Raw genomic sequence first — 25,649 nt, forward strand, 5'->3', positions numbered from 1 at the left:
CGGCTGCTATTTGCATATGGGAGACTTCAAAAAGTTCTCAGGCTTTCTTTCTTCAGTTCTTTCCTCTCCTCACTCCAACTTGTTTTTTGTTTTTTTTTTCCTAACACATAATGGATTGCCTGAATACTACATTAACACTATGGCACCGAAGCATTAGTCAAGTAGTTAGACAACAGTCTACCTAAAAGCATACTCTGGACATATTGCCTGGGATCCACAGTAGTTTAATTAGCACAGAATCATTTGACCATGTTAGTTTTCTGTTGTTCACCAATTATGTCACGCACACAGTGGATTTGCCCCAATATGTAATTGATTTGGGCTTCACAAGCCGTAACATGACCTTACTGGTAGAGTGTGACATTTTCTTACAACCCACAGCTAATACTTAACACAAAGCTAGCAATGAAGCCTCTTATCTAATATTGTTTTATTTAATACTCATGATAACCATGCAAGGGAGGTATTATTAGCATCATTTCAACAAAGAAAAAATTGAGGTTTCTTTCCAAAAAATTGAGGTTCACATAAGTTAAGTGACTTGGCCAAGTTCATACAATAAATGACAGCCTTAGATCTGCACTCCAGAACTACCGATTTTAATTACTGATTGATATTAACTCTGCTCCCCAGGCGGTGCAGTGGTAACAAATCCACCTGCCAACGCAGGAGATGCAGGTTCAATCCCTTGGTCAGGAGGATCCCCTGGAGTAGGAAATGGCAGCCTGCTCCACTATTCTTGCCTGGAGAAGTCCATGGACAGAGAAGGTGTAGCATAGCCTACAGTCCATGGAGGTCTCAGAGTTGGACATGGCTGAGAACAGCAGGACAGCCTACAGTCCATGGGGGTCTCAGAGTTGGACATGGCTGAGAACAGCAGGACAGCACACCCTATGCCTCTAGAAAAAATGTTTGTTGAATTCATATTCAAGAAAAATGTCACCACATATTGGAAAATGAAGTCAAAATTCAGTATTTGGTTTTGAAAAGGTTGGCTCAGGCTCAAAAATGAAATATTATGTGTGATCTTTTAGGTTGGAGACATATTTTTGAATTGGTTAAAAGAACATCTCCAAAGGCAGACTGACTCAAGAGAACCATGTGTGAGCCCAGGAACTCACTCAAAGCTTCTGAAGAGTGTCCAGGGTCAGGAAGGAAGATTGATGGGATTGTTTCCTGATGTTTCCCAGGCAGACATTCTCCTTCTATGGGCCCTATGGTATCTATACTTTAAAGGCACTAGAATTGGTTCAAGCTATGAACTCAGTGGAATGAAGTTGAAAAGAAGGCAGGAATGGAATAAGGAGATAAGGACAAAGAGAGGAAGACAGTCTATATTTTAGATGTCACCTTAAATACTGCAACTGAAACTCTTTCACCATCTAGGGAGGCTGTCATAAAACCTCACAGACAAGTGCCATGGAGGGCTTCCCATTACTGAACTTGGACACCACAAAGTCAGGGATTTCATCTGCTTTATCTTTGAATCTGATGTCTGGCATAGCATGTAGTACTTAACTTGCAGAGCTTTCCCCCTCCAGTGGATTGTGACTCTGGAGGGTCTGAGCAATAAAGATACTTTAGTAATGAAAACCTTCAGGGGAACATATCAATCAGATAGCACATCAGAGGTGAGACACACTGCCCAGTGCTTAAGAGCAGAGAGTTTAGGATGGGAATTTATTTTAATCCAGACTCAGAGCCTTCTTTCCTCATTGAAATTCAATCCCTTTATCTTTGCCAAGGTTATTCCCCTTTCTCAACCACTTTAACTCCTGTTTCCTCTTTTTATGTCCTTTATTCTTCTAATTCCTACTCAGATTTATTATCCAGTAAGTGGTACTATGAATATTTGGATGAACAATGGAATGAATGATCAAGTAGGGTCCCTAGAATGTTATCAAACAGGACAAAAGAGTTCATCTTTATCTATAGAATGTGAAAGGGATGGAAACACACACATACTGGGAAGCTTGCCACGACTTTGGCAATAAGGAGCCTGGATTTAAATCATGGCGTGGCGAAGTTACACTTTCTGAGTTCCAGTTACCTCTTCTACAACATAGGGGCAAGACTATTTAACAGAAATAGACAAATAATATACAGAGTGATGGGGATTTGGAGCTACGAGGAAATTAGACATTTTTATATTTGTACGTCAATAAGATTTGGCTTTTATTTTATGTGAGCACTTTACAGAAGAAAATTGATGAAAAGAAAGAAGAATGGGAGGGAAGAGAGCAAAAGAGAGAGTGAAGGAGAAAGAGGAAGGAAGGAAGGAAAGTATTCTTAAATTAAAAACTCATTTTGCAGATTAAATGAAGTTGTGTACAATGTGGGGTAAATAATGACACTTGTAAATGTGTCTTCCCCTGTCCCCTCCTGCATACAATTGTGGGTAGAGTATTGTGTCAGGTCATAGTTAGACTTTGAAGAGCTTCAATTTCTCACAATTAATTGCCAGAATTTTAGTGTTTTTGTTTGTTTTTCAGGGCAGATGATAGCATTAGTATGAGGTGAAAAGCTTCAGAATAAAGAATGCCTAACTAGTAAAGGATGGAAAATTGTTAGGAAAGCAGTATTGAGTGCTGCTTTCATAATTTATAAGTCATAGTAGTTTCAGCCTAAAGGCTACTGAATTCGTGCTTATGTCTCATGATGAAAGGAGCTTGGTTTCTTACTACCGAAGATACTACAACTGTGTGTATATATATATGTGTGTATGTGCATGTGTGTGTGTATGTCTCAAAAAATCTTGAAATTTATTACAGCTGAAAGGAAATTATTTTCAGGGTTCATAGATTTTAATAAATAAGTGTGCTGTTTCTTCAAATGATCTATGAAAAATCACCCAAATCAAATATCTGTTTTATTGATTTCACTGTCTCCAAGGCCAGAAAATTATGATGTTTTGTTCAGCATTTAGACCTAGTTTGTTTTAGAAATTATTTCTTTGTGTTTGTAGCTAGAAACAAAACCTGGATTCTATTTTTTTTAGTTTTGTCTGGTCTCATTCTAGTCAATTGAAAGAAAAAGGGGGAAGGGTTTCTATGATTAATTATAAGATTTATATCAAAGTACAAATTGAAAAGCTTTTGTCTTTGGCTACAGACCTTTTCTTATAGTCTAAGCCAGTCTTATAAATATATTCCCAACACCCCTACCTCTCTCTTGTAAATAAAAGAAATCAAGCTGATAACCTTAGCTGCTTACTAGTATTTACCAACTCATTCTTGTCTTTCTGGTTTTGCCCTGGTGATCCATGATAAACTTTGCAGCCTTGAACTCTAGCACCCTAAATGAATGTATGTTACCAAAATGAAATTAAATCTCAATTACAATTGAAGCTGGTGTCTACAGAAAATTTTTTCTTAGGCCTTTCCTAATACACCCTCAGCTCCTGCCCTATGAGCCTCATTAAATTTCTCAGCCCCCTTAGTGATTCTCAGGGTTTGGAGACCTAAGGGATGCTTACTGCTCAAGCCTTATTGAAGGAACTCACCTTCAAGAGAAGAGAAAGAACATATACACAAATACATATGAATTATTGTCAAAGCTATGATTTTTCCAGTGACGTATGGATATGAGAGTTGGGCAGGAAAGGATGAGTGCCAAAGAATTGATGCTTTTGAACGGTGGTGTTGGAGAAGACTCTTGAGAGTCCCTTGGGCAGCAAAGGGATCAACCCAGTTAATCCAAAAGGAAACCAATCCTGAATATTCATTGGAAGGACTGATGCTGAAGCTGAAGCTTCAATAGCTTGGCCACCTTATGCAAAGCCAGCTCACTGGACAAGACCCTGATGCTGGGAAAGATTGAATGCAGGAAGGGAGGGGGGTGACAGAGAATAAGATGGTTGGATGGCATCATCAACTCAATGGACATGAATCTAAGCAAACTCTGGGAAACAGTGAAGCATAGGGAAGCGTGGCATGAAGAGTTGGACATGGCTTAACAACCGAATGGGCTTTCCCGGTGGCTCAGATGGTAAAGAATCTTCCTGCAATTCAGGAAGCTCAGGTTCAATCCCTGGGTCAGGAATATCCTCTGAAGAAGGAAATGGCAACCCACTCCAGTATTCTTGCCTGGAGAATCCCATGGACAGAGGAACCTGGCAGGCTACAGTCCATAGAGTCCCAAAGAGTGAGGCACAGTTGAGAGGCTAATACTTTCACTTTTCACTTTAGTGACTGAACAACAACAACAACAAAAATATATTTAGGACATGACCAGACATGGCCACTGAAATGCAGTGGCAATTCCAGGAACTCATATGCAATAGACAAGAATTAGGAGAAGCTTCAGAAAGATGATAGTCACCCTAGTACTGAGGAAAAGGCTGGATTCTCAGGCAGAAGTAGGGAGAAGACACTTCAGGAAAAAGGAGCCATATATGAGTTAAAAGCAGTTACAAGAAAAGGGTAGTGTTGGTCTGCCTTGGCCGATAAGCAGCAAAACCTGACTGCCCAGGTCTTGGGGCATCTAGTAGACACTGGGGTGGCCCTGCTCCCAGGGAAAGTAGACTGATCCATGCCCGGCATTCACTGCTCAGCCAAGCTATAGAAGTGAACCCAAGGAAATACTCCCCGACAGGCAGGACATCTGTTTCAACAGCCAGCTGCCAACAGTCTCTACTCATGGAAAATCAGCTCTGAGAAGAACTAAAGCAGCTTGCATGGCAGGAATCCAACACACTCAACTCAAGTAGTATGCCACTTGGGTAAGGCAAGGTCAGATGGTAGCATCTTTTTTTTCCCCAGGAAGAGCAAGTAAAATCAGAGCTGGGGAAACTGCATCATCTTAGGGTCAATCATGAGTATAAAAACATAGGGGTGGGGAATGACATCTCAGGAAATAAATGGAAACCAACTAAAGCCCTAAAGCATGAGAACGCTACCGCATGGCTCACAAGAAGCGGGCTTAGGACAGAGAAGCGATACTGGACTTAGGGCTGCTTCCCAGGTGGCTCAGTGGTAAAGAATCCACCAGATGATGCAAGAGACATGGGTTCGATCCTTGGGTCGGGAAGAAGCCCTGGAGAAGGAGATGACAACCCACTCCAGTATTCTTGCCTGGAAAATTCCATGGACAGAGGAGCCTGGTGGGCTATGGTCCTTGGGGTCACAAAGAGTGAGACAATACTGAATGATTGGGCATGCACATCACCCCATCGGATTTAGCTTTCAAAGTGCCCACCTAGGTCCCTAATGCCTCCAGATGGGCAGGCCACCATTCAGCCCACCAGGACTGCTTGGAGAAATGGCTATCCTATACGACACATCACAAGGATAACCTTTGGCATCTCCAACTAGAGAGGGAAAATAAGCCTCATTAAAGGCTAGATGAGATACTTTCTAACTTGTTCAGGGTCCAGGTGGCTCAGCTGGTAAAGAATACACCTGCAATGTGAGAGACCTAGGTTTGATCCCTGGGTTGGGAAGATCCCCTGGAGAAGGGAACAGCTATCCACTCCAGTATTCTGGCCTGGAGAATTCCATGGACAGTATAGTCCATGGGGTCACAAAGAGTTGGACATGACTGACTTACTTTCACTTTCACTTTCAGAGTCCAAGGCTCATTTTCTTTCTGAAAATGTTCACTTCTTCCTGGAAATGTCTAGGACATCTCACTTTGCTCAAGAAATATCAGCTCATTCTTTCTTCTTGGTTTAGACCCTGTGTTACAGCCTCCATTTGGTAGTGAGCACCCTGAGAATGTGACTTTGAGGCACAACAATCTTGTTCTGATGGCTCTTTAACACCTTCAGTTGACAGTATTGCACTTGTGTCTGAGGAAAGAGAGTCACTGCCTCCTAAACGCTGCATCTGATACTGGCCTCTGGACTCCCAGAGCAGCATGGCTCAGATCCAGGGTCAGTTACTCTTTCAGTTACCCAGATTCATCAGGTTTTGTTCTTAACAACTCTATAGACATTTTAAAAGATGTTTTTCAATTGAAGTGTAGTCATTGTATATGTGTTAGTTTCAGGTATATAGCAAAACGATTCAGTTATTGGTATAGCCACTAGGGAAAACTATATAGAGGTTCCTTAAAAAACTAAAAATAGAGCTACCATATGATTCTGAAATTCCACTCCTGGGCATATGTCCAGAGAAAACCATAATTCAAAAAGAAACATCTGCCCTAATGTTCACTACAGCTCTATTTACAATAGCCAAGACATGGAAGCAACCTAAATTTCCGACAGATGAATAGATAAAAAAGATGGAGTATATTTATATAATGGAATATTAGTCAGTGGCTGGCATCACTGACTCAACAGACATGAGTTTGAGTAAGCTCCAAGAGTTGATGACGGGCAGGGAAGCCTGGCATGCTGTAGTCCATGGGGTCACAAAGAGTTGGACATGATTGAGCAACTGAACTGAACTGAACTGAACTGAATATTAGTCACTAAAAAGAACAAAATAATAACTTCTGTAGTAACATGAATGGACCTAGAGATTATCATACTAAGTGAAGTAAGTCAGACAAAGACAACATGATACCACATATGTGAAATCTAAAAAAAAAAAAATGCAAATGAACTTATATACAAAACAGAAATACACCTACAGGCATAGAAAATAAACATGGTTACCAAAGGGGAAAGGGGGGACTGAAGATAAATTGGGAGATTTAGATTAACATATATACACTACTATATATAAAATGTCCTTCCCAGGTATTGCTAGTGGTAAAGAATCTGCCTGCCAATGCAGGAGATATGAGTTTGATCCCTGGGTTGGGAAGATCCCCTGGAATAGAAATGGCAACCCACTCCAATATTCTTGCCTGGGAAATTCCATGAGCAGAGGAGTCTGATGGGCTGCAGTCCGTGTGGTTGTAAGAGTCAGACATGACTAAGAGCCTAAACCACCACATATGAAATAAATAACCAACAAGGAAAACCAAACTTACTTTATAAAACTGGAACTATCCTCAACATTTTGTAATAATTCATAAGGAAGAAGAATCTGAGAAAAGTAGATATATATGTATGAACATTTAAAGATGACTTCAGCAGAGCCAAACCCCTACCCATTTCTTTATCTCTTGACTCTTACTTCTCCCCTGTGAAACCTGACCTAACAAGTACAAAACAGACTCCTGATTTTTTTATTCCAAGTTTAAAAACTTCTCCTTTTCTGCATATGAAGTCTTGTCTATAGTCCACCAATTCTATTATAACCAGTCTTTAAATCTCAGTCTTGACATAATTATATCACCTAGCTGAGACTAAAGACAAAAAAAAAACTACCACTGATAGTGCTTTTAAATAGATTAGCTTTATTGAAACTTATACTTTAAATAATGTTCTTTATTCCTGCATCTCCTCCATCTCACCACATTGAGAAAACAAGTTCTTTATCTTCCCAAACCTCTTTATCTACCCCAAATCTCTCCTTCTACAATCCTCACCATCACTGTAAAGGGAAGCTTCTCTTTATTCAGAAAATCTCACTTTCACTCACAGTCTACTTTTAATCATTCCACAGATGATGTCTACTCAAAATTTATTCAGAATTCAACCAATTCTTACCAGTCACATCTCTACTGTCATGGCACAAGAGATTATGATTCTTCACACAGATTATTGCAGCAGCCTGCTTTTTGTTCTTTTTTCTCTCACCTGCTCCTCCCATCAGTCTACATTCATCACAGAAGTCAAAGGAATTGAGCATCTTCCTCCATACCTCGCATGTCTAGGACTTAACTCCCATCCCTTTCTCCCAAGCTTACTTCTGGTTCAGTTCAGTTCAGTTCAGTTCAATTCAGTTCAGTTGCTCAGTCGTGCCTGACTCTCTGCGATCCCATGAATCGCAGCACACCAGGCCTCCCTGTCCATCCCCCAACTCCCAGAGTTTACTCAAACTTACTTCTGGTTAGCTACCGATAAACCTTGATGCTCCTCCAATGCACTAAGTCTGCTTCCACTTGAAGACCTCTACATGTGTTTCATCTTGGAACTCAGATATTTGCACATCTAAGGTATTTCACAATCTAATTTTCTCACCTTCTTAGTGATGCCTTCTCTGATTATTGGTTTAAAATTTCGATACACTCCCATAACTTCCCTACTTTGTATTTTTCTATATAACTTGTTACCATCCAACATAGTATTGATTTAATATTATTCTGTTTGTTGATTGTCTCTGCCAACTAAAATGCAGATTGGTGAGAGCTGAAATTTGTATTGGTGTGGTTCTCTGCTATAGCCCTGAAGCCAAGTGGAATGGCTGAATCTTAGAGGGTGCTCAATAAACATTTGTGGACTGACTGACTGAATTAACACATGTTAAGCAACAAATCCAAAGAAACACTGACTTGTGATCCAGTTTTTCCTCTTTATTCGTTCATGACCTAACATAACACTCAGCCGCAGTCTCATTTATTTCATCTATAAAATAGAAATATTGTTGATTATTAACTACAATGGTAAATGAGAATTGTCTAGGGCATAGTAGATGTTTAACACATTGTTGTTGTTAGTAAAATATTTTTAATAACTCCAGGGATGCCCTTTTCCATCTTCATTAAATGAAAGAATTTCCACTTTTACCCTAAAGAGTAAACACACAAATTGAATACAAATATAAAATAAGTGAGACTTTCCAGCTCAGAGTTTGACCCATAAAAGTTATAAAATGAATAACTGTTTTAATCATAAACTATCCTCAAGATTTCTTTAGTTTTTTCCCGCATTTCTGTGCACTAAATTTCTTGACTTCAAAAATAGTTCAGCAACGTGGGGGACTGAAAGGATTTTATAAATTCTAAGAGTTAATATACCATGCTACTAAAGAGTGCTTTGCCTAAGGCTTTCCTATTCAGTTTTTAAGCTTAGAGTGGCTAAGAATAAGGATTCTTCAAGGCATGCTTAACAACGCCCAGGCCCCAAAGTAGGTGGCCCTAGTTAAAGAGATTTCTTTTTCAACTTCAGGAAATTCCTCAAGGTCTTCCTCGGTTTTTATCTGTTTTCAAAAGCACGGGAACTCCTGGGGAGGTATTCTTAAAACTTTTCTTCCTACAAGTAGCCTACCTGGAAATAAGTAACACTTTGTCATCATTACTTGTGAAAAGTGGAAGTGTAAGTCACTCATTTGTGTCCAACTCTGTGAATTTTTTAGGCTAGAATATTGGAGTAGGTAGCCTTTCTTCTCTAGGGGATCTTCCCAACCCAGGGATCAAACCCAGGTCTCCCACATTGCAGGCAGATTCTTTACCAGCTGAGCCACAAGGGAAGCCCAAGAGTGCTGGAGTGGGTAGCCTATCCCTTCTCCAGGGGATCTTCCTGACCCAGGAATCAAACCGGGGTCTCTTGCATTGCAGTGAAAAGTCCACGTCAAAATCAAGACAGCTAATTAACCTACAGGAAACCAGTGGCACGATTTTCTTTTGCCAAATCACATGAATGCAAATCTAGGGGACTTAACCAGTAGGGGACCAGAGTCAGGCTGTACCAGTCTGTAAGAGAACATCGCGCCCATCTTTTCCCACACCTGTGCTGCGACACACATTAAAATGGTAATTGGTAATTAAAATTGGTATTAAAATGGGCCATAGGGCAAGTGTTTATACCACAGAAAGAGGAACACACTACAAACCAGAGTTTTTTGCCTTTTTTTTTTTTTTCCTTTTCTTTTCTTTCCCTCATAGAGCTGGTTTTCCAGCACATCTTGGTTCTACCTTGTTATTTCCAAGTGTATTAAAAAAAAAAAAAAATTCATTCAACAATTTGTTACCACTGTGCCATCTCTGTGCAAGACACTCAATTTAGGAGCTGCTCTCTGAAATAGAAGCATACCATTCAGTTGAATAGAATGCTTGTCCCAAATTGTTTTACTGCCTTGAAATTTCTGGTTTATGGTTTGGTTTCTTGAACAGTAAACGTGCACAGTGAAACATTTTGCTTTACTGCAGTGATATTTCATTGTATTTGCACCAGGAATATGGACCTTAAAGATGTAAAATGTGAGAAATCAAGCATAAGGAATACCCATGATATTTAGCACATTTGTCACTTAAAAAAAAAAAAAAAAGTTGAGAAAATTGAGGTACTGCCAATAATATGATCGTTCTACTTACTTGGACAAACAGGGTAGGAGACTTAGCAGACATGGGCTGATTTTTCTCTCAAAAAGTGCTTCTATTACATCTGGAAACTTCTGAGTTATGTTTAACAAGCTGGAATATGGCAAGAAGATGCAATCTCTCTGATTACATTCTCTGTTTTTTACCTCTACCTCTCAACCTCAACTATGTCACGTGAAGGTGGCTCAGAAAAATTGGCTAAATCTATATTATACAGTCAGAAAAACTGCAAAAATCCCATTTAAGATGATGGCAATAAGAAGAAACTGCCATTTTCATTCATCTTTTTGATGTTTTTAATCTCTTTTCCTTAATGAAGTGATTGTTATCACATTATTTTATTTCTAAATTTCTAACAATAAAACATGTTTTGCTTATGCTAAAGCTAATATATTTTTAAAGGTATATAAGTTCATATTTTAAAAGAAATAATAACAATACATAAGAAATTTTTAAAATGTAATAAACTTTGTGAAGCTTAAAACTCAGAATAGTACCATTTTTTGCTAATTCAGGCTATTTTCTGTGTTGAATACTATACAGCACCCTGATCATTTCAATTTGTGGCAACTATAAATGAGAGATAGAATCTGCCATAAGTTTGTAAATTCTTGGAACTTTTAAGGGTGTGAGTTCTGTCTCAGGAATCAATCTATTAAAATGGGTTTCCATGAAAACAGATGTGTCACGGGAAAATAACACCTTTTCAGTTCAACGCGCCATCCCTGTTCTTCACTGAAAATCACATAAAATAGAACTCACCGCACTTCACACTTTGCTCTTTCTTTGATTTTTTAGAACTAGGCATTCATGGAGAGCTCTTCATTCAAAGAGTGAGACTCTTATGAAAAAGCCAACCAAATAAAAAACAGGAAGCTTTTTAAAAAACTTGATCCTATAAATTCTCATTATTGAGAAAGCCTACCACTGCTTTATCAAATACACAAGTCAAAGTTCATATCCTCTTGAGTGTCTATGATGGAATCAGGAAGCTGTCTTTTCATCAGCCTGCGATGAGCAGAACTTTGAGCTTTCACAGGAGGCCCCTTGCCTTGCATTAAACATGTTTTTGTTGCCTCAAGATTCCTAACATCAGGGTTCTTGTTGGTTTCTCTAAGCCTCTCGCATCCCCTGATCCAGGACTGAAATACTAAAGAGTTCGTTAGCTGTGACACTGACTTTCTGCCAAGGATCTTTTATATTTGTGGATGAAATCTGTCCTTAGGTAACTGAAAAGTCGTTGTTTATGTAATGTCCAGACTGTTGGATTTTACAATAAATTGATGACATTCAAGAGCTCCTCTTTGGGTTATGTTTAAGGATGGATTTCATGCCTGTCTAAAGGATAGTGAAGTTAACTCATCTTGTTACTATATGCTGCTATTTTTACTTATTCATTATAATTATTTGCTTTTTTCCCCCTTTGTGCATGTTCAGATGAGTGGATTGACACTTAACTCCCAGGCCACCAGTATACATATACCTTGTTAAACATGAAGCTATTTTGGTTGGTATCTGGGGTTAGAGAAGGAATGATGAGATAGAGGGAGCACTTGATCTTAAATATTTTAAGATATATGTATGAAAAATGATACTTATCTCTGCTCTGCTTCTGCCAAGGTCAGAACAATAAATACTTGCTTCATTTCAGGGATAGGATTCACACAAAGAATTCTCTGACTTAGTAAAGGAATGTATACTTTGCTTAGTAATGTTTTGTGTCCTCTGTCTGACTCTTGCAACTCCATGGGCTGTAGTCTGCCAGGCTCCTTTGTCCATGGGATTTCCCAGGCAAGAATACTGGAGTGGGTTGCCATGCCCTCCTCCATGGGATCTTCCCAACACAGGGATTGAACCCATGTCTTCTTCAGCTCTTGCATTGGCAGGCAGATCTCTGAGCCATCTGGGAGAAAGGGAACATCTTTTCTGCAGAGCTTTTGGAGAATACAAGACAGATTATTTCCCAGCAGCTCCAAGAGCTCTCTCCTCCTCTGCTAAACTCCTAGAGCAAGTCATGCATGATGACTAATGTGCTCCATTAGGCACTAGTAGCAGACAAAGATGAACAAGACACTGCCTTGCTCGGAGGAGATGAAAGACAATGTTCTACCTTATATATTATAGCTACAGTCGTCTTTCCATTTTAGCAGTGTTACTGGCTTATATATAACTTGGTAGTTAAGTCTATATTATAAATATATATATATGTGTATATATATATATATATATATATATGTGAGATACCTTCCTTGCTGCCTAGAATATTGTTTAGCATGTAGGAGACAATTCAGCAGATTAACTCATTTAGTAATTATTCCTTCATTCAATAATTAAGTGTAAACTTCTACTGTGTGAAGTAATCCTCTCTTTGAGATAGGTTTTGCATGTGTTCCTACTCAAATACAGGAGACTGGACTTAGTAAAAGCTTAGTAAAAGTTTCTTTACTTGCTTGCTTTGTTTTCTTTGTCTTTACACCTTTATAGTTCTACTTGAATTATTCTTTTTAAAATTTAACAATAAAAGTAGACCCATCGGAATGTCTTCAAAAACATTTCCAAGGGGCTCTATTTCCAGGAAGATAGATTAGACTTTCATTTTCCTATTCACCCCACTAAGTACAATTAAAATCCCTGGACAGTATATATTAAAAAATAAATATATAAGAAGGATTTGAAAGGTAGAAAGTAGGAAACAGACCGTCTATGAAGCTTAGATCTAAGTAATTACACAATAGTAAGTTCCTGGGATTTCCTTTTGTCTCATACACACCAGACCTGAAGAAGAAGAGACCACAAACCCAGAAATGCTGATATGTACAGACTAAAAAGGGACTTCCCCAGTGGCTCCGCAGTAAAGAATCTACCTGCAATGCTGGAGACTCGCAGGAGACATGGATTCAATCCCTGGGTCAGGAAGATCCCCTGGAGAAGGAAATGTCAACCTGCTCCACTATTCTTGCTTGGGAAATCCCATGGACAGAGGAGCCTGGTGAGCTACAGTCCATGGAGTCTCAAAGATTTGAACACAACTAAGCAACTAAACACAAGAGCAGACTAAAAAACAAACCAAATCAAAAGTCTGCTGTCTCGCCCCAAAAGACACAGAAAAGGCAGCTTAGCAACATGGAAAGCTCCAAGACAATTCCCCTTATCCAGCTGAGCACCTCCAAAAATTATTGCTTTATTCTTAACCAATACTAAGAAAGCTTTCACCTTCACCAAGTTATGACAAGTTCCCTTAAACTCCCCATCAAGGTACCATCAGACAAGGCCAAGTAGAAAACTAGAACATTCTTCTCTGCTTTCTCTATGCAAGTGATGTAGGGAGCCTGTACTTCCACATTCACTCAGCAGTAACAGGGACCTTCCCTGACATGCTAGAAATGTATGAGTTGGCTTAATGGAGAGTCAGGACTTGGACCACCTCCCAGAAGTCATGAAGCTACTCTTCTGCCCATAGGGTCAGTGATGGCCAAGTGGGTAGTCGTTACACTCCCTCCTATACTTCCCAGCCAGGGATGTGTCAATGGATATCTGGTAAGAGCTGGAACACCTGCCCACACTCAGAATAATGATGAGCTCCATCTACTCATGTGTCAACAGAGGCCAAATAAGGACAATGAATATGAATTTCTACTCTGACTTGATGTCAACTTACCCCACTTCCCCTGCTGAAGCAATATCAGAAGAAGGCAGCTACAACTGAAGGTCTCAGAATATAATACCCAAATTCCTCATTATATCAATAACCAAGAAGATTTCCAAATGGATGTAAAATTCAATCAACAGATGTTAGTGCCAAGAAGAGCAAGCGGATATCCATAAACATATCCTTAATGTGACTTGAGTTTCACATCTTATACAAAAGTTAACACAAAACGGGTTATGGGTTATGAACTTAAATATAATAAATAAGACTAAAAGTTTTAGAAAAAAAAAATAGTAGAAAACCTTTGGGGTTTACAGATAGGAAAAGAGTTCTTATACTGGACACTGAACTATGATCCACAAAAGGAAAATCTGATAAACTGGACTCTGCTGCTGCTACTGCTAAGTCACTTCAGTCGTGTCCGACTCTGTGTGACCCCACAGACGGCAGCCCACCAGGCTCCCCCATCCCTGGGATTCTCCGGCAAGAACACTGGAGTGGGTTGCCATTTCCTTCTCCAAGGCGTGAAAGTGAAAAGTGAAAGTGAAGTCGCTCAATCGTGTCCGACTCTTAGCAACCCTATGGGCTGCAGCCTCCATCCATGGGATTTTCCAGGCAAGAGTACTGGAGTGGGGTGCCATTGCCTTCTCCAAATTAAACTCTACTGAAGTTCAAAACATTTTCTCTGAAAATTAAAACCACAATGGATATTAACTTGTTAGACTATTTCAACAAGGCAAATGCTGGTGATGACATAGAGAAAAGGGAATCCTGGTAAACTGTTGGTGGGGATGCAAATTGGTGTAGCCACTATGGAAAATAGTGTGAAGATTTCTCAAAAAAGTGAAAAACAGTACTCTGTATGATCCAGGTAATACACTTCTAGGTGTATATACAAAGGAAATGAAATCTGTATCTTGGACAAATATCTATATTCTCATGTTCATTGTAGCATTGTTCACAGTAACCAAGTGTCAATCAATGAATAAATTGATAAAGAAGGTACTGTGTACATAGACATAGATCTCATATATATGATATATACATCATATTACATATATAGTTGATATATGTTGTTCTTCAGTCATGTCCAATTCTCTGTGGCCCCATGGACTGCAGCACACCAGGCTCCTCTGTCCTTCACTATCTCCCAGAGTTTACTGAAATTCATGTCCATTGAGTCAGTGATGCTATCTAACCACCTTAATCCTTCCCAGCATCAGGGTCTTTTTCAGTGAGTCTGATCTCCGCACCAGGTGGCCAAACTACTTGAGCTTCAGTTTCAGCTTCAGATCAGTTCTTCCAATGAATATTTGCAGAAAATTTTGCCATTTATAATAACATGGGTGAACCTTGAGGGCATTGTGCTAAGTGAAATAAGTCAGACAGGGAAAGGCAAATACTGTATCATCTCACTTATATTTGAAATCTAAAAACAGATCAATCTCAAAAAAAATTTAAAAAGATTTTGAAAATTACTATTTCTTTCTATTTGTTTCATAGAAGCAATGTGTTAGTCATTCAGTCGTGTCTGACTCTGTGACTCCATGGACTATAGCTCGTGCATGGAATTCTCCAGGCAAGAATACTGGAGTGGGTTGCCATTTCCTACTCCATCATAGAAACAAAGAGTAGATAAATTGTTACCGGGGTAGGAGGTGGGAGCAATAGACATTGGTCATAGAATACAAATTTCCTCTTATGTGATGAGTAGGCTCTAGGGATCTAAAGTATAGCATGATGACTATACTGCTTTGATATTTGGGGAAGTAAACCCCAGATATCTAAAATGTGAGGTTTGCATCATTCTTGGGGAATTAAAACCTTTTTTTCTTCATTGAAAAGTTTATATTTTGTTCTAAAATAGAAACCCCAGAGGATATGGAGGCCCTGTAATCAGTCTCTCTAGTTGGCAACAGGGCAGTGACTAGAGGTTAGGCTTGATCATAACCCTGTCCATAATATGGTTTCCCAGGTGGTGCTAGTGGTAAAGAACCCACCTTCCAATGATGGAGACACAAGAGATGTGGGTTCCATCCCTGGGTCAGGAAGATTCCCTGGAGAGGAGCATGGCAACCCATACCATTATTGTTGTCTGAAGAATTCCATGGACAGACGAGCCTGGCAGGCTACAGTCCATAGGGTCACAAAGAGTTGGATACAACTGAAGTGACTTAGCATGCACACACAGTATAATCAAAGCTATGGTTTTTCCAGTAGTCATATGAATGTGAGCACTGGACCATAAAGAAGGCTGAGCACTGAAGAATTGATGTTTTTGAACTGTGGCATTGGAGAAGACTCTTGAGAGTCCCTTGGACTGTAAGGAGATCAAATCAGTCAATCTTAAAGGAAATAAACCCTAATATTCACTGAAGGACTGATACTGAAGCTGAAGCTCCAATACTTTGGCCACCTGATGTGAAGAGCCAGCTTATTTGCAAGACCTTGATGCTGGGAAATATTGAAGGCAGGAGGAGAAGGGAGTGATGCAGGATGAGATGGTTGGATGGCATCACCGACTCAATGGACATGGGTTTTAGCAAACTCCAGGAGGTGGTGAAGGACAGGGAACCCTGGCGTGCTGCAGTCCATGGGGTCACAAAGAGTCAGACAGGACTTAGAGACTGAACACCAATAATAACAGCAGTGCTCTTTGCATTACACAGTGCCAAATACTTTTATTATTGCTCTGTAATTAAAGACTGATTTTTATTTGCTTGTTTCTATCCATCCTATTTATGTTTCATCCAGATTAAACTTACTATATTCTCCCCTCCCAAAAAATACACTGTATTATATAGCTAAATTTTGCTGAGTTTTTTTTTTAATTTAAAAGTCCTTAAATGTTTTCACCACAATACAATAATGAAATGACAATTGAGAAGAAGCATGTGTTAACTAACCTTAGTGTGGTGAACCTTTCACAGTGTGTATGCATCAACTCATCACACTGTATACTTTAAACGCATGCAACGTTATATGTCAATTATCTCTAAATAAAACTGGGGGTAAACCTACTATATGTATACAACCACCATATAATCTAGCAACTGCTCTTTGGGACAATAAAATGAACTCTTATGTTCACACAAAAAGCTGTACATGATTGCTTCTAGCCATTTTGCAATAGCCTCAAGCTGAAAATAATCAAGACATCCTTCAGAAGATGAATGGTAAAATAAACTGTTATGTATCTTTACCATAAATTAATACTCAGTTGGAAAAATCAGTGAACTGTTGATGCACTCAAGAACTTGGATGAATCTTCTGAGAATTATGTTGGGTGAAAAAAGCCTATCCCCAAATCTTACATACTGTATGACTCCATTTACATAACATTTTTGTAATGACAAAAGTATAAAAATGCCCTGTGCTTAAGGAAATGAAGTGGGTGTGGCTATAAAAGGGCAACAGGAGGGACCCTTGTGGTAACAGAAAATCTCTTGACTATAGAATATCAGTATCATGTTAGTCATACTGTCCTATAGTTTTGTAAGATATTAGCATTAGGGGGAATGCAGAAAGAGGACACAGAGATCTCTTCATGTTATTCCCTAACACTACATGTCAATGTACAATCATTTCACAATAAAAAGCTTAATTTAAAAGTCAATCATTAACAATATCACATTTATATATTTTATATCTATGCATGTTCAATCACATGAAATTCCTTAGTTGTTTTTCGGAAAAACAGATTATGGCCCTAAGAGGAATGCTTAGCAATTTATTCTTTTATAATCCATCATCTTATGTCACTTGTTGAAGCCAAAGTGGCACTGGACTAGTCAGGTGAATCTGTTAACTAAGTCAAAATTTGTGATCAAAGTGATGAGACGAGTCAAGCCAATGAGATTCTTACATTTGAAATTAAACACATATACACGAATACCTTTACATGTAAACAGGGACAGGCTATGTGCTCACTGTTAAGTTGCTATCTCAGTTCAAATCCATTCTCCTCCATTTTGCTTTGAAATGCTGAGCCTGGTTCTCTGCAAAGCACAATTTTCTTTTGCTACCTGATCCCCTGTTTCTGTCAATAGACACAGTCAGAGAGAGACTACAGAGGTGGAGGGAAAACTCTTCATGACCTACACCCTACACAACAGTTGATTCCAGTTTTTTTTCACTTTTCCCATACTCCTAAAAACAACAGCAGTGCCCCTCTTCCAGATGATATAACAGCACTAGCTGCCTGGTACCCTGTCCTCAGAGATCTGGCTCCATCTTTGCCTGTGGATTCCCTTCTAATTCTTCAGGCTGTTAACATTCACTCAAGAGGTTTCCTCACAAAATTCTGAGTCCCAGATATTTGTGATCCCCAATCCGACCTCCTGGGGTACTATACCTACAAGCGGGCTTCATTCTTCTTAGAGACATTAATCCCAGCAAGATGGAGTCCTTCTCACCCAAGCTTCTATAGTTCCTCTGTCTTTCAGGCAGCAAGCCTACTCAAGATCCCTGATTTCAGTTCTATAGAGCCCTTCCTCCAATCTTCTGAATTCTCATGCCAAATTCATGTCTGTTGCTCTGCAGCCAAAGTAGCCACTTCCTGCAACCTCTAAGACTTATCAGTGTCCTTGATCACCTCTTTAATTCTCCAATATCTGGTTAATAATTCTTAAATTACATTTTATCTATTATAATAACCAATGTAGCTTCTGTTTCCTAGGTGTAACCCATATGCAGGCCACTAGCAGTAAGATTAGAAGCTGAATAAACGGGAAGTTGCCAGAGAGGCCATGAGAAGCTAGGTTCAAGGCAAAATTATGAAAGAATCAAATAAAGGAAGGGTAAGAAAAGCAATCAGAAGCTGAGAGAGAGATAGAAAGAGTCAGGTAGAAAGAGAGAGAGAAGAATGGATGGAATACATGTTCAGGGAGACGTAGAGCTGCAAAGAGGATGTTTCCTATTGCTGATGAAAATGGTACAGACATATAAGAAAATGCTAGAACTGTCTTTTTTTTTTTTCTTGTTTTCAATTTCTATTTCACTTCCAGCCCACGCATGTAAACAAAATAATTATCTTTTTACTACAGTCACTGTGATGAGTGTTTCTTCCTGATAAACAAAAGAGCCAAAGTAAAAGGAAACATCCTTCCTTCTGTATAGATAGAAGGACTAAGGGAAAGTGAAATTCGCTCAGTCGTGTCTGACTCTCTGTGACCCCAGGGACTATACAGTCCATGGCATTCTCCAGGCCAGAATACTGGAGTAGGTATCCTGTCCCTTCTCCAGGGGATCTTCCCATCCCAGGGATCAAACCCAGGTCTCCCACATTGAGGCAGATTCTTAAAAGAGGGCGATCACATGCTCTTAAAATACCCCCAAAACAAATGAACAACAACAACAAACAATAAGACTTTCAGGTCTTTCCTCTTTTTGCTGGCTCATGTTCCTCTTGATGGGCTGCTACCTTATCTTGATCTTACCATTGCCTTTCATCTTTAGAGAACACTTTACATGCTAAAAAAACACCTCCATATCTGTGCTCTTATGTGACTTTTCAAACACAGTGGTTTCCCAGAAGAAAGATAACATGTCTTCTGTTTAGCTTAATCTATACAATGTGATGGACAAGATGCAAAAATGGATACATGTCTTCAAGGAAGATCTTGAGTTATGAATCCAGGACAGGTAGCTGTCATACATGCAACTCAGAGAGAGCTAAATATTAACAGAAAATGTAAGACAATTCCGCGTGCCCCGCTGCCAGATTCTAAGAAGATTTCTACTTTACTCTTAAAACAGCAACAATGATTCAAGCAAGTATTTGCCAATTGAAAGGGCAAGTACAAATGTCTCCCTTGCCATAGATGGAGCTCAATGCCACTAGAATTTCAGCTTACTATTTTGTTTTCTCCTTAACAGAGTTGAGCCTCACAGATGAATAAGCAGATTATTTCCATTTCACAGAGCTGGACGTCTCTGATTTCCAGGCTCACGTGGCCTTGGCTATTGATGCTACAGCATGTAGCTACAGACCATGCCCAGCCCATGCCCTCAGCCCGTGAACTGACACTTGTATGAGTCACCTGGGCTTTCATTCTTCCCCACCGGTTCATTCAGGCAAGTTCAGTTTGCCAATAGCCCACGAGAAAACATTTTCATGCTGTTACCACCTCAGGGGTTCCAACCTCACCAGGTTTTCAAAGGGAGAATAAAAAACCAGTTACCTTTCCCAAACACTTTGTTCCATATTAATGACCTAACTACTGCCCTGGTTTCAAAGGAGGAGGGGGTCATCACCATTTGTCTGATTGTTCCATTCTGAATCCTGGGCAGACCAATCTGCTGCTCTTTCAACTCCTGGGGCAGTGCAAAGAAACACCTGTTGCAGGAACATCTGTTGTTGGACTCTCACCCCTCTGCATAAATCATTACTCGTAAAAGTTTTATGAGGTGGGTACTTTTTCCCCCGCTTCCTCCTTTTGTAATTGACTGAAGCCGAAATGAACAAGATGAAACAGCCAGACATTTAGCCATATGTTGGCATCCACATGTGTACGTTTGGGAGGCAAGAAAAGCTGTCGGCTGTACAAAGGAACATTACAATCACCTGAAACGTAATTGACAACCCCACAGTTAATGAATCTTTGGAAGTTTCTAACAGATTAAATTATACCTCTCACTTACCTGTAGCAAATTGTCCATGGACCAGTTTCCGTATCTGTGAAACTTGAATCCAGTCAATTTACGAAGACTTCAGAGTGGTTTCAGGATGTTTCCATGTTGCTAATCTACATAGGTTATCTCTGCCTTTCCAGTAACTCCTACATAAAAAAGAATAAAAGGATATACTTAGGAATATATAATGCTCAGTAAATGCAGGTTGATCGATTAGATTATAGCACCCATGCCTGTGTGCACAGTCAAGTCCTACTCTTTTTTGGGACCTCATGGGCTGCAGCCCACCAGGCTCCTCTGTCCATGGGATTTTTCAGGCAAGAATACTGAAGTGGTTTGCCATTTCCTTCTCCAGGGGATTTTCCTGACCCAGGGTTAGAACCTATTTTCTTGTATCTCCTGCATCTCAGGCAGAATCTTTACCACTGAACCAGTGGGGAAGCCATACTTGAACATTTTTATTATTTGTTTAATAGAAAAGGATAGGAAGAAAACACTTCTCTTTTAAAAACAACATTGCACGTTAATATGGCTTTGTATCTGCAGTTGGCAAATAGCACCTAGCAAAAGACCAGGTGAGTGGCAAAGGGTTAATAAAAGTTTATTGACTATACACCTGATATAATAGATTTCACTAAAATTGTCTTGTTCCTGCATGTCTTGAGAAAGTGAAAGGGAATTTAACATTTGAGAAGCTACTATGGGCCTGGGACTTTGCTAGTTGCATATATATATACACACATACATACAAATATATGTGTACATACGTGGAGAAGGAGATGGCAACCCACTCCAGTATTCTTGCCTCGAGAATTCCATGGACAGAGAAGCCTGGCAGGCTACAGTCCACTGGGTGTCAAAGAATCGGATGCGACTGAGTAACTGGCACATATATATACACACATATAATCTTATTCCTGGAGAAGGAAATGGCAACCCACTCCAGTATTCTTGCCTGGAGAATCCCATGGATAGAGGAGCATGGTGGGCTGCAGTCTGTGGGGTCGCAAGAGACGAACACAACTTAGTGACAAAACTACATAATCTTACTCCATTAGTACAACCACCTTTCTAGGCATTTACTACCTATAACTCTGTTTGGCAAGTTTTTATTAGTTTCGTTCTTCGGATCATAAGTGAACAACTTACATGTCAGGGACGTCAGTTTTTAAGACCAGCTAAGCTGAATGAATAGGACACAGCTTAGCAACTGAGCAGGCATGCACGCACAAAAGCTGAATCCATTACCCTTTTCTTACTCAGGTTTGGGAGAGGAACATAGAATATTGTTTTGTTGTAATAATGTCGAACATCTTTTACACTGAATTTATCTTAAGACAGGGCTTCCCTGATAGCTCAATTGGCAAAGAATCTGCCTGCAATGTGGGAGACCTGGGTTTGATCCCTGGGTTGGGAAGATCCTCTGGAGAAGGGAAAGGCTACCCACTCCAATATTCTGGCCTGGAGAATTCCATGGACTATGTTCCATGGGGTCACAAAAAGTAGGACACGACTGAGTGATCAGAACACACACATCTTAAGACAAAGGAAAATAGTGGCTTGGATATTGGACTATGGTGACTTCTAAGGGAAAATTGATACTAAATTCCATGTCATTGCATATCATATCAAAATTATGGTTACTTTCCCTAACCACATGATTTTTATTTCTCCCATCACAATTGTTCTGGCCTGAAATTTCAAATGTCTATTTTTGGATTCATGGGGCTCTTGTAACTAAATTCAACAAAATCATTTCACGCACATCAAAACCATATAACTTCTTAAACTCTCTCTTATATTAACAGGTTTCTAGTAAAAAACCATCAGCCATAGTGGTCCTATCTTCCCAATCTAAAAAGAGTATATGACAGCAACAAAGAACCCTATGGACACCTTCCTGTTCTAGGAAATAGTCACAGAAAATCCTCTGCTCTCAACATTGAGCAATCCTTACTTTTTTGAACCCTAAACTTCTTATCTGTCCTCTTCAGTTAACCAAGAACTGTCAAATATACCAATTAGAACATCTCCCACATTTCCAAAAATCCTGTCTTAATAGAATGCTTGCCAATTAGATACAGTATCAGTATTTTCTCCTTTTACTCCATAAAACTGACTCCCCTGCTCAACACTTTGAACTGTGGCTTGGACAGGAGTGACAGCAGAAGAGTCTTCCTTCCACAAATATATGAATAAATAGCCATTGTTAAGTTTGTCTTGAACTTGGATTTTCTACTGTCCTTCTGGATTATTATAAGAATTCCCACTAAGATAATACTGTATTTAATGCTAGAAAGAAACATCTAAATTTGTTCAGCAATTTGCAGATTCTTCTTATCATATGTTAAAGAAACATAGTAGAACTAGTATTAAAAAAGAGGAGGAGGGCCATGAATTACATGAGGGTACAAATACCAAACCTAAGAAATATTAATAGATTAAATTTTTGTTACAGTTGCAGTTCTGATTCAATTTATTGAGTATTTACAAAAGAGACTATTTCACTGCTGCATATTTTAAAAGTAACCATTTATTGAAAATTTGCTATGTGCTAGGCACCAATTAAATAATTTACATAATTATCTAATTTCTTTACATGTGGAAATTTTGGTGCTTCAGTGGAAATCTATATACATTGTCTACAGCACATTTTTCTGCTCATGTGATTCTGTAGAAGAATTCTACAGAATTCACAACTCTGCAAAATATAAATAGCTATTAGCAGTACAAAACAATTCTCTATAGTCAAATGTTATGACTTCTAGTAGAGGTTCAACAGATTTGCCTCTTCACTGTGCAAGAAGACAGTTTTGCCTCCTTAGCACATTAATTTCAATATTCTTGATTTATAAATGTGTCTTTATTTTGGATTTTTCCTTTAACTGGTTGTAACTCTCCTGGTTCTCTCACTGATTAATGAATTATATAAAACCTTTTACACTTAATAATTTTATATCTATACGATAGTCATGAATTTACCTTGTATTAAATGATCTTTTATCATTTTATTTTACAAAAACTCTATGGGGGATAGATATTGTTAAGCACATTTTACAGCCAAGATGAGCCCCAGCAAGATTCTATGACTTACCTGAGAGCCACAGACTTTCCCTGGGCATTCCTGACTGTTAGGCAGACTGCTGCATATTGGGTGTGCAAAGCTGAACAAGGCTGTTTCTAACTTCATGGTCAAAGGACCAGAATAAATCTGTGTTGAGGGCAGCTTATGTGCAAGGTGCTTCCATAGATATCCAGGAACCAGAAACATTTGATAAAACCTCACTATCCAAAACTCACCACTTGCTAAATGAAATACTGAACTTGAATAAACTCAAACAGTGTTACACCTTTAACTAACTGAACTCATTCTATGAACTCTTAATAACTGAATTGAGGAATCAGGTAGCTTTGCACAGGGAAAGACACTAAATTGCTATCTTTTAATCCTCAAAGTCACCTTGTGATGTAGGCATTCTTCCCATTTTTACAGATAAGAAAAATGAGGCTCAGAGAAAATGATGTTAAAGAAAAAAAAAAAATCACAGCATGTTAGACTAGAAAGAAATAGCAAGATCACAGTACAATGGCCTTATTTTATAGCTGGAAAAGCCAGGCTCAGGGAAACAGAGGGCTTCTCTCAAATCTCTCACACAGCAAGGGGCAAGGTCTGGCTCAATATCCACCCATTGGTTCTACTTTATCTGGCACTAGTAACTACGAGAATGAGCCACATAGCCATTAAAATCAGGGAGAAAGGAAAGGTGAAATTTAACACTTGCTGAGCAATGCAAAGAAATAGAGGAAAACAATAGAATGGGAAAGACTAAAGATCTCTTCAAGAAAATTAGAGATAACAGGGGAACATTTGATGCAAAGATGGGCACAATAAAGCACAGAAATGGTTTGGACCTAATAGAAGCAGAAGATATCAAGAAGAGGTGGCTAGAATACACAGAAGAACTATACATAAAAGATCCTCATGACCCAGATAATCATGATGGTGTGATAACTGACCTAGAGCCAGATATCCTGGAATGCAAAGTCAAGACGGCCTTAGGAAGCATCACTACGAACAAAGTTAATGGAGGTGATGGAATTCTGACTGAGCTATTTCAAATCCTAAAAGATGATGTCGTGAAAGTGCTGCACTCAATATGTCAGAAAACATGGAAAACTCAGCAGTGGATATAGAATTGGGAAACCTTTTCCCATTCCAATCCCAGAGAAGAGCAATGCTAAGGAATGTCCAAACTACTGTACTGCTGCTGCTGCTGCTAAGTCACCTCAGTCACGTCTGACTCTGTGCGACCCCATAGATGGCAGCCCACCAGGCTCCCCAGTCCCTGAGATTCTCCAGGCAATAATACTGGGGTGGGTTGCCATTTCCTTCTCCAATGAACTACTGTACAATTTCACTCATTGCACATGGTAGCAAAGAAATACTCAAAATTCTCCAAGCTAGGCTTCAACAGTACATGAAACAAGCTCAGGCTGGGTTTAGAAAGGGCAGAGGAACCAGAGATCAAACTGCCAACATCTGTTGGATCATAGAAAAAGCAAGAGAACTCCAGAAAAACATCTACTTCTGCTTCATTGAGTATGCTAAAGCCTTTTCACAGCAAATGGTGGAAACTTCTTTAAGAGATGGGAATACCAGATCACTTTACCTGTCTCCTGAGACACCTGTATACAGGTCAAGAAGCAAAAGAACTGGACATGGAACAACAGAATGGTTCCAAATTGGGAAAGGCAAGGCTGTATATTTTTACCCTGCTTATTTAACTTATATGCAGAGTGCATCATGAGAAATGCTGGACTGGATGAAGCACAAGCTGGAATCAAGATTGCTGGGAGAAATATCAATAATCTTAGGTATGCAGATGAGACCACCTTTATGGCAGAAAGCAAATAGGAAATAAAGAGCCTCTTGATGAAGGTGAAAGAGGACAGTGAAATGGCTGGCTTAAAGCTCAACATTCAAAAAATGAAGATCATGGCATCTGGTCCCATCACTTCATGGCAAATAGATGGGGAAGCATTGGAAACAGTGACAGACTTTATGTTCAGGGGCTCCAAAATCACTACAGGTGGTGACAGCAGCCATGAAATAAAAAGACACTTGCTCCTTGGAAGAAAAGCTATGATCAACCTAGAGAGGATATTAAAAAGCAAAGACATTACTTTGCCAACAAAGGTCCATTTAGTCAAAGCTATGGTTACATGAGAGTTTGGATGTGAGGGTTGAACCACAAAGAAGGCAGTGCACCTA

At 39.3% G+C, this 25,649-nt stretch overlaps 1 protein-coding gene across 2 annotated transcripts in view; it reads right to left on the bottom strand.

Annotated features, from left to right (window-relative positions):
• Window positions 1-25,649, bottom strand: part of LRRC4C (leucine rich repeat containing 4C) — a 1,337,050-nt gene that overhangs the window by 541,412 nt on the left and 769,989 nt on the right. For both annotated transcript variants that reach the window (XM_043909663.1, XM_043909655.1), the window contains exon 4: window positions 20,387-20,523. The gene's annotated coding sequence lies outside the window, so the exon portion shown is untranslated. The remainder of the gene's footprint in view (window positions 1-20,386; window positions 20,524-25,649) is intronic.

The sequence above is a fragment of the Cervus elaphus genome, chromosome 1 (genome assembly GCF_910594005.1).
Source record: "Cervus elaphus chromosome 1, mCerEla1.1, whole genome shotgun sequence".
Taxonomy (NCBI): domain Eukaryota; kingdom Metazoa; phylum Chordata; class Mammalia; order Artiodactyla; family Cervidae; genus Cervus; species Cervus elaphus.